The sequence below is a fragment of the Mus caroli genome, unplaced genomic scaffold (assembly GCF_900094665.2).
Source record: "Mus caroli unplaced genomic scaffold, CAROLI_EIJ_v1.1 scaffold_10628_1, whole genome shotgun sequence".
NCBI lineage: Eukaryota > Metazoa > Chordata > Mammalia > Rodentia > Muridae > Mus > Mus caroli.
Genome location: NW_018391299.1, coordinates 33149 through 42735, shown reverse-complemented (window position 1 = coordinate 42735; position 9587 = coordinate 33149).

The window sequence follows — 9587 nt, the reverse complement described above, 5'->3', positions numbered from 1 at the left end:
TACACTCATCTAAAAAATTGAGCCACAACTTGGTTTTATTCCATCATTGTATGGATGCCAACCACAAAATTATACTATAACAAATGAGAATGACCGAAATCTTTTCCCATAACTCCTAAATATGCATTTCAGAAATTGTTATACATGCCAAGTATAAAAGTGCTGTCATCATACCAGATCTCCTCCAAGGTAAGAGCAATTGTGGAGATTGTATAAGAGAGTTGTGCAGTAGACTGGCTGCAAAATCTTCACAATTACATAGTACCTGAAACGTGTAAGTGTTCCTGATATTTCTGAGCCAGGTGCTGGACCATCGTATGCAAAGAAGCTGCCATGCAGTCCTGGAAGTCTCATTTACAGGGTGGGAGAAAAACATGATGTCAGAGGCCTCCAGGGTTGCAGAGCACTCTCCTTCTTGGTGTAGAGTGAACATAAGAACAACCTTCTCCGGCTTCTTCTCTCAAATGCTTTGGGACTTCCAACATGGACATAAGGCTCCACTGGCTTTGCACTTTCATGACATTGCCCTGGAACAAACAAGATACTACTCAAATTGGAATCCTGCCAGTAGTTGTTATACTCTACAGATCTCTACTCTGAGGTTTCTATGATTCTTTAAAATAGGCAATGCTAACCATCTTTCCTAATTTCTTTGTGATTTAAACTTTTTATATTACATATCATTTTTGTTTTGATAAAATCCATTAAAAAAGCAGCATAAGGAATGATTGTTTTATGTCACAGTTCCAGAAACTAGTCTCTGATATCAGGCAACGTGGTGGCTGGTGTTTGGAGCATTTGGTAACTTTATTTTTAGCCAGGAAAGAAATGAATGAATGCAAGGGATCATCAAGGATTTCCTTTTTTATCACGTCTAGCACAGTAATAGTTGCCTGAATCTAACAATTCAACTTACCAAGGTTGTAATGTTCAGTGATTGTAAATCCTGTTAAACAACAACCAAAAAAATTAATCATATACTTCCAATGTGATGTATTTAGAATATTTATAAAATAATGAGTAGCTAATATGCCAACCTTTTTAATTATCTCCATATTTCATCATAATTATATGTATTACACTTAAACTTAAAATAGGATTCATGTCACAATTATAAATAAATATCTGTACGTCTGAAGCAGTTTAAATTTATAGCAACATAATTTTTTAACAGTGACCAGTATTTTGTCAGTTCATAAAGTGTGTGCATGTATGATACATTCTCAGTGAATAATGTTTGCTGTATTATGTAGATTTGAGGTTTGTAATACGTTTCTTCAAAATATTTACTATTTTAAAGAGATTGCATGGTTATAAATGTGTGCATATTGGTGCATTTGACCTCCAGTGGAGAAGCATCTCTCCTACCCTGAACCTGAAGTCACAGCTGGGATAAGCTCACTGTTGTGAATACTGAGAAATGAACTTGGACTTTACACCATAAAAACAGTATGTGCCCTTAAACATTTAATCTCTCCCAGACCCTTAAGTTTTATAACTCTTAAATACTTGGTGTACTAACATATTGATTACCTATATCATTACTCTTTGGAGATCAAACTATAGTTTATATATCTATACCAAGTATCCTTCAGACAACCATTTTATGGAATTGAGTGGAATTAAGGTGGGAAAACATACATCTCAAGGAATGAATTTAAGATTCTTTCAGTCTTTGAATGGCAATACTGAAGACTGATGAGAAATAAGTTACCAAAATCCTGGCCTAGGTCTGCCTATTCCCTTGAGATTTGCAGACACATTTTCATACCAGGCTAGAACTGGAAGTAATGAAACTTAGCAAGGGGAATGGGTTACATGGACTGTTCACTGACCTTAGTATGGGAAGAACACTTGTCTACAGAGAAGGTTTTCATTGAAAAGACTCTGTTTACTGGAGTAAACAAGGGCTATATAAATCTTGGAGAGTGGGTATGAATTTTCTGGGTGAGTTTACATCATTGGCTGGGACCAAGGTGCTGCTAATGCCTCATTTTCATGAATGGAAATTCATGTGCTAGCTGTTCCTCTCCTTATGAGAGGAAGATTAACCTGGAACCTGGCCAACAGTCTATGTGACCACCTCTTGCTTAGCAAGGGTTGGGATGAAAATTTAAGACGATGTGCACCCAGGCAGGGGCAAGAGGAATGGAGTATTACTCCTGCCAGACTCAGGATGCATTTTATGGTGTACGGGTATATCTTGTGTCACTAGTGCTCTGAGTAACTCCCCTGATTGCACAGGTTCCTATTCTGACAACTAAGTGAAGCATTGAGTTGAGGTCAAACTTCAGACATGCAGCATGTTCCTGAATTCATCTTATCAGGCACATGTCAATGCTTCTGAATTTATTTCTTTATGTTTGTTGTTGTGGAATTATTCTCCAATTCCTATCCCTCAAGATCATTTCTGAGCATTTGCTCCTCTTACAACTCAAACAGATATTCTGAAGACATACATAAGCTCCTGCTTCAGGAGTCTTTCCTGTGTCCTGTACACCTGAGGCTCAGTGTCAGGGATGAATATGGTCAAAGGTCAGATTCCTGATATCTAGCATGTTAACCACAGAGATTTTGTCATGGATACAGAGAAACTGCTCCGATGGAGTTAGTTTCTTTACCAAATTTATCAGAGATGTCTGCAAAGCCTGAAAATGGCATTAGATTTAAGCTGAATAGTATGGGTCAGGAGCCTGTTCCAAATTTTAGTCCACTACGCAGAATGTGGATCTTGTTAAAGGAGTCAGATAAATTCTCTGAGCCACAGTAAGTTCATGTTTTTATATGAAGAATTTTCTGTTGCACCAGTTTTTGTCAAATATGTACACTTAAAATTTACAAAAGATAATGAACACCACCCTCGGTATGTACCACTTAGTTTTCCAATTGACTAAGTAGATAGGTGGGTGACTTGGAAAATTTAGCATTGCTTGAATCATAAAATAGGGAGGTTATGATTATGATTGAAACAGAATTGGATTACTACCCCAAAACTAAGAATTCATTAGGGAAGATGTGGGCAGCTGAAACAAGTACTGTCTATGATAATCCTCGGTGGTTTCCTGGAGAATTAGTGGGGACATGGGAATCAAAGAATCTGAAGGCTCAGGAGTGTGTATAAATGAATCGTAATATTGATCATAATTGGTAGATGTTCTCTAAGGACCATCACTAAAGTTCATTTCCAAGGTTATACCACTGTTACCTGAAATAAAATGCAGACCAGAAGCATCTTTAAGGAAGTATTGTGACTTGCTCCCTGCATCAGTTTTCTCATTCTCAGTGTCACAGTGGTAGAGGTTTTGTAGATTTGATGGGGTTTCTTTGGCCTTAAGTATACCTGGAGGACAAGTTTCTAAGAAGTCAGAAATGAGACAATTATCTGCATTGAGATTCATGAATTTTCATGTGTCCTCACTTTGGAGGGCACTTTGTCTAAGGAGAGAAAAAGATGAAAAGAATTTTCAAAAGTAATATGAGAAGAGAAAACTTAGGAAAAAATAGCATGCATATTCAAAGAACATATCACCAGTGTAAAGATGGAGGCATGCTGGTATTCAGTGAGTTCATGGGTTATTAGAATGTACATTCTTCTGAAGGCCTCTTAGACTTCTGCCCTAGGCGAGATTGTGTTGGAAAAAGACATGCATCTTTATTCAAGGAGCTTTCTGTGGATCCTGTGTCTCCTAGTAGGAGAGGCTCATGAAATTCAACTGGCTGAGACCAAAGGCATAGTCAGTCACTCAATGAAGATCTTAGAAAAGGAGTTACAGTCTTCCATAGAACTGTTTTAAAAATTTGGTGGATTCCCAGACAACACTTGTACCATAGTTTTCTCAAATGAAAGAATCTAAGGTCCATTCAGATACAAAGCTCTGTAAGTCCACCTGTTGCCTAGCTAATAAGTGAGAGCTTGTGAATATATAATAGCAGAAACGAAGTCCTGAAGTTACACCCAAGCATATTTCCTTGCCATATTTTGAAAGATATACCCTCATGTAATATGGATTTTCAGAAGGATGTTGGTTGGGTGCCTTCTCCACATGTGCAAGATGTTCCTGCATGCATTCCATTCAGATTCAATTCTTTCTATTGCACTGACATTGCTTTTATGAGGAAAGAAAGATTATAAGACAGACTCAACTGAAGTCCATACTATTCCATATTTAATGAAGAGGGAAAAGTCTAAGCTACTTCCTCAGGTGGACTTTACTCAAGGATCCTGGAATGAAGCACAGAATGTCCTGAACTAAAAAAAAAAAAAAAATGTCACGAATGTCTGCATAAATTCTACAAATATCAATCCTGAGCCATTTGCACTAAGGAGAGTTGTGTGGAAGAATTACAACTTTCATATTAGAAATAAGGATGGCACCCATCATCTAGTAACCAAAGAATTTTCCAACTGAACCAAAGAAACATGGATTGAAGAACAGGCTCCTTGCTGCTAAATCCATCTGTCTCTATCCACACTACTAGAGGACCAGCATTTCTCTTGAAAAATTGATTCTGCAGAGAAAGATTGTCAGTAGAATATAGTATCAAGTACAAAAGATATAAGGTCATGAATGGTAAAGGGTGGAGAGGATCATAATTTGGTGTGAAATGTCTGATAAGTTGTTAGTGAGAGGATAGATGCTTTGGATAGCCATAGTGCCAAGGACAGTATTGATAGTTTGGTACAAGACAGATTGAACTGAAGTCAGAGATTTGCCTTGATTATGGAGTTGAACAGATTTGTCTAAAAACACACCCTCAGTTTTGCCAATGCTCACTTATTTGTGTTTGAATACAGAGTTTACACCACTGTAGAAGAGGGCAGAGGAACTGTATCTCATTTGTCTGGGAAGCACAAGTCCTAAGATAGACTTCAGAAACATCAAGAACACTGGTGTGGAGAAAGACTTTTTTCCATTACCCTTAGAGCCCCAAACATAATTTCAATGCCCGTTTCAATAAATTTCTGAAACACTGGTGGGATATAAGAAAGGTGGCTGGAACTCTTGCTTAGGAGTGCTGGGCATATGTATGTCCACATTCTTCAAGGCCAGGCACATCGATGTGATGATGCTAATGTTCAAAAGCATTGTTGTTCATCTTCTTATAGTACAACATTCCCATTCTTTGTGCTCATGAAGAAACATACTAAACTGAGGTTAATACTTTCCAATTTGGTTCTGCCAGCCTTCCAAATTCAGAGCTATGACTCTGTTTCATAGAAAAAGTAAGACAGTTAGTTTGTCTAGAAGTATCCAACATTTGTCTATAAAATATAGTCTGAATAAAAGGCATCTTCCTTGAAAACTGGCCTGGCAAAAGGTGAATGGTTTTTACAGTTGCAGAGGCTGCAAACACAGGGAACTAGAAGAGATATAAACAGAAGTCTCAGGCAGAGAATTGAATTTCCCTCCACTATTCTAAGTTACTTCTTCCTCATTACTTCCCCTGGAGGCAACTACTTAGTGAGTCCCACTGAAGCTACTAACTGGGAAACCCTGAGAAGAAAATACCAGTATGGATTCCTAAAGTGGTAGAACTTTCTAGGTAATAAAGCATTTGGTAATAGATGTGGTGGGGCTTAAGTGTACCAGTGATTGATCTTAGTGAGTTTGAGAGCACCACCAGCTGCAGATCTTACATTCTCTTGCTGGGACAGCTTACCTAATACACTTTGTACCTGACACATGATTTGCTAACAATTCCTGTGTCAGGTTAGGGAGTAGAATTCATGGAAGCGTAAAGCAAGAACAACTCTGCACAGAAAATTCCTGTAGATATCCTCTGTCTGTCTTGATACAGCTATAAGTATTCCCAACTTCCTCATATATGACAAGTTACCACTGAGGCTAGAAGTATAGTTCAAACATTAGTTCTGCTTTTGCAGAACTGAACACATGGTTTCAGTACTTATAGTGGCAAACAAATATCTGTATTCTACTGAATTAACCTGATTCCATAATCATCCCCCACAGACAGTAATCAAACACACACACACACAGAGAGAGAGAGGGAGAGAGAGAGAGAGAGAGAGAGAGAGAGAGAGAGAGAGAGAGAGAGAGAGAGACTTACTAAACATACATGTAACTCAGGCAAAATAAAAATAAACATAAAATTAAAAAAATACACATTAAATAGAATACAAGAAATATCCACATCACTAATACTTTTCCAAAAGAAAAATATGTATATTAAAAGCATGCAAGGAAGGCTACTGATCTTATTGCAGACCTTAGGGGTTACATAGAGACTGGGGCCTCTGTGTCACTTTTCTCCACCCATGTTTCTCTTTCCTCAGGTTTGAGTAGGGAATACTAAGTGTCTTGGAACGTTGTTTCCTTGTGCTCCTTTTCCTTGAATTTCCTACCCTAGATCTCTAGAATAAAAGGAACAACCTAGGACTATCCCAAATCCCCTTTGAAGCTTAGTGTTCCTCTACTGCCCAGTCAATCACCATCTTGGAATGATCCCTTTTTTAAGGGCATTGCCTTAGCTCATCTAAAGTGAAAAGTCTATCTCCTTTACCATAGCCACTTAGCTTTGTTTTATCAAAAAATGAATAATCAAACTAACAAAAACAAAAACAAACACACAAAATCCCACTCAGTCTATCCTCAAGGCAATTAGGGCACTGAATTTAATTGTGTTTTTCAGTTTGTGCCTCCCTGTCACAGGTGAACAACTCTACACCACTCTCTAGAACATGAGATCGCACAGTACAGTCCAGCTGCAGATTCCTAAGGATCAATAACTAAATATGACCACCTAATCACCCTGAATGGAAAGAGTTTGAACTTTCCTTTTCTTGCAGATATAAACTCCACAGTCAAGAAGAAGACCTATCTGGCAAAAATTTGGAAATTCACTTCTCATCAACTCTATGAATTCCTTCTCACCCAGTACAACTGTTGTCCCCAGAGAATAAATTCTGATCGTCCCGTTGAGCATCATTATGATGTGCTCACTTGAGGTCAATTTTTGGTGCATCTTATACTGTTGGAAGAAGGGAAACATAAAGCTGCAATGAGAAGTGTGACTTTTTCGCCTTCTCTTGACCTGTTCTCTGGAAAGGAACAAATTGGTACATAAGGAGAACATCATATAAAAAGAAATTCTTGGATCCTAGGGAAACAGCCTGTTACTCACATGTAAATGATGAGATTTTGACCTTCTAGAGAAAATCAAAAATTAAAGCATTTTGTAACCCTTAGAAACAGTTAAGAAAACAAAAAACCAGATAAATTCAGCAGGAGAGGTGTGCATGTGGAGGATTTGAAACAATACTGGGTCAAATAAAAAAAATAACTCTAACCCAGGCAGCAGCATCCTGCCAGGGGAATCTGGAGATTACTTACCAAAGCAGGAGAGCCACCCAGAGTGTGCACAAGAGGAGGTGCACACAAACATTTACAGGTAGGACCCATCTGGACTGAGGACTTTCCCAGGGAACACTCACAAATTAATAGTATGGTGACCCTGCCAAGACTAGACTTGGGAAACAATCTCCCTCTCCCTCCCTTCCCCCTCACCCTCTTGCTCTTCCCCTTTCCCTCTCCCCCTCTCACTCTCCATCCCTCTTCCTACCTATCCTTTTACCCCTCCTCCTTTCTCCCCACCTCTCTCTCTCTCTTTTCCTCTTTTACTCTCCCTCTCTTTTCCTTTTTACTCCCCTTTCTTCTCTCCTCTTCTGCCTCTCTCTTTCTCAACTATCCCTACCTTCCTTGCTTCTTTTTTTTCTCTTTGTTCCTTATTGGAATCTCCCACCTGAATGTACAGCTGTAAAAAGAGGAGGATTTAATTTCTTGTCATTTTTACTCTGCTTTTTAACATCCTTGAGGGAGACCACCTGCCTGATACATGTCCTCATCCATTCTCTAACCATCAAAGTCCAGCTATGCATTCATTGGAACTGAGGAAAACAATTTGATCCCATGAACAATCCATCTTGTCCATCCTGCCTAAGGAGGTATTCCTACCCTATGCTTGCATACCTCTGTTAAGTGTTCTAATGAGAATAAATTTTATTCATGGAATGTATGTCACAGTTAAAAATTTTTGAAAGATGCTTAAATGCTGCATTGCAGATAAATGATTATATGAGCAGAAAGGCATGTGCACAAGGATACATAGCTTGTGTTTCTTTCTATGGGAACTGCTCTCACAAATCTACATTGTTGGTGAAGTGAAATGTCAACCACATATTCTCTTTTGAAGACCAATCCTCAGCACTAGCATGGACACGAACTCTGAGGATCACTTCCTAAGTTTAGTCCAAATTTGAGTCCAGCTCTACAGGATCTTAGTACACAGAAGACTGCTCTTAGATTTTAATTGATTGTTGTTGTTGGATATTCATTATAATGTAGTGGGCTTCATTGTCACATATCATATTAATAAAATGCACTTTTACTATATTTACTCACTACGTCAGACTTTCACATGCTCACTCATTCCCTTCTTCTACCTCCCTACAATGTGACTTTTACTTCCAGCACTTCTTTTACTGCACATAACTGGCAATGTTCCTCTTTGTCATACTGATTAATTTTGTTTAACAGGACAATATGTTATTCCTAACAAGAACAGGAATTTATCAGTCTCAGAGTTGAATAAAATTCCACATGTATATTGGGTGCTTAAAAGAGAAAATTTTATCTATTCATCTGTAGATGGGTACCTAGGTTCATCATATAAGTTAGAAAATGTACATATCTGATTATAAGATTTGTTCCATAGCCATGTAACAAAGGCAACATGAAGATGTCACAAAATAGATGTATAGGTCAATGGTACAGAATTATTGATCTACATGTCAACCTATAATGCCTCATCACTGAATTAATTCTTTAGAAAATATATTTATTTTTATTTTATGAGTATTGATGTTTTTACTAGATATTTTTGTTCACTGTGTGAATCCAGTGCTTAGAGAGTCCAAAAGAAGACAGAGCTTCCATGACAATAGAATTACAGTTGGTGTTTAACTGTCATATGTGTGCTAGAAATTAATCTCATGTCCTTTGGAATCGAAGACTGTCTTTTCTTATTTAATCATGTCTCAGCATCACACATCAGGGTTTTTCCCTTTTATTCACATGCTTTTATGTATTTATTCACATTACATGCTGTACACACCCTCAACCCTCCACTACTTCAAGCACCTTCATACCCTCTGCACCTGATCTTTGCCCTTTCTGGAAGAGAGGAGAGATGAACCCATGGGCACCAGCCCACCTTGACACATAAAGTCACACTGGGACTAGAACCATTCTCTCCTTCTAAGGATAGACAAGGCAGCCCTGATAGGGGAAACAGATCCAAAGTCCGGCAGCAGATTCAGAGACAACTCCAACTGCAGTAATCTAAAGTAGTATCCTATAATTTTTAAATTTTATTTTATTTATATGGTGGAGTATCTTGATTAATTTTCATACATTGACCCTTTACTGCATAGCTGGGATGAAGTCATCTTTATCTTTGTGGATGATGACTTTGATGTGTTTCTGGATTTGGTTTGCAGCCATTTTGTTGAGTATTTTTCCATTAATGTACATCAGAGAATTTGATCTGATAATCTTTTTCGATTTGGA